This window comes from Perkinsus marinus, assembly GCF_000006405.1.
Source record: "Perkinsus marinus ATCC 50983 genomic scaffold scf_1104296966162, whole genome shotgun sequence".
Classification (NCBI taxonomy): Eukaryota; Perkinsozoa; order Perkinsida; family Perkinsidae; genus Perkinsus; species Perkinsus marinus.
The window spans coordinates 1-940 of NW_003204035.1; the positions used below are offsets into that span (position 1 = coordinate 1).

Sequence of the window (940 nt, forward strand, 5' to 3'; positions counted from 1 at the left end):
TGTATGTATCATCAGTGATCAGATCGCATAGCTGATCGAGACGCACGGAACATCGAGTAACTCGGCCCCGCGCCCCTTGAGCAAGGTCACAGAAGCAATAAATAGAACTCCTCTCGTTGCCTCAGTTATAGGTGCAGGCTATATCCTTTACGTGCGCACTCTGTCCAACAGTGTACAAGGGATGAGGGACCGACTATAGAAAAGAGAGACAGTGCAGCCACTAATCAGCAAATGATGTAGTTACGAACGTTGAGTACGCCTTGGTATATAGCTCGACTGGAGCAATTACGTTGGCCATAGATACCCCCGAAGCATTCGCGACTATGAGGCTCCCATAGTGTGCGGTTCCATGAAATCCAAGAACGTTTAGGTCGGTGTGGTATGTGTAATTTGTCATCAGTCAATTCTCTGCGGATCACGAGCAGTGTATTGAATAGAAACGGTCGTTTAGCTCAGTCGGTTAGAGCATCGTGCTAATAACGCGAGGGTCGCAGGTTCGAGCCCTGCATCGACCATTGGTTTGCTGCAGTTACTGGTTTGTACTATCACTGACCGATTAAATTTTTGATTAGGTCCGCATTAACTTCTTGACCACCTCGAAAAAATAACCCGTTCGTCTAAAATATGGACCCACGATGGATCATCTACTCATGAAATGCAAGCTATTCAACCACGAGCTCTTTGCTCAATTGTCCAGCTCCAGTTGACCTCCTAGTATGGACCGTTGCCTTTAAAGCTTCAACTGGCGCGTTTCAGAGGCAAGAGGTGTGGAAGTGGCAAGGATAATTCCGTTCGTGTGTCACCGTTGATGATGCTAGGCGCAAGAACGTGTAGGACATGAAAATCCTATCCTGGAGTTGAGGAGATATCTCGGTTGAGATTGCTGCTGGTGATTGGTGACAGCGGGGTCAGACGAACGAACCTAAAAACAATTACTCCA

General features: G+C 47.3%; 1 non-coding gene across 1 annotated transcript; it reads left to right on the plus strand.

Annotated features, from left to right (window-relative positions):
* The first annotated feature begins 441 nt into the window (after window positions 1-441).
* On the plus strand, window positions 442-515 carry Pmar_PMAR010670. The gene has a single exon. It is a non-coding gene; the product is annotated as a tRNA-Ile (tRNA).
* The last annotated feature ends 425 nt before the right edge of the window (window positions 516-940 follow it).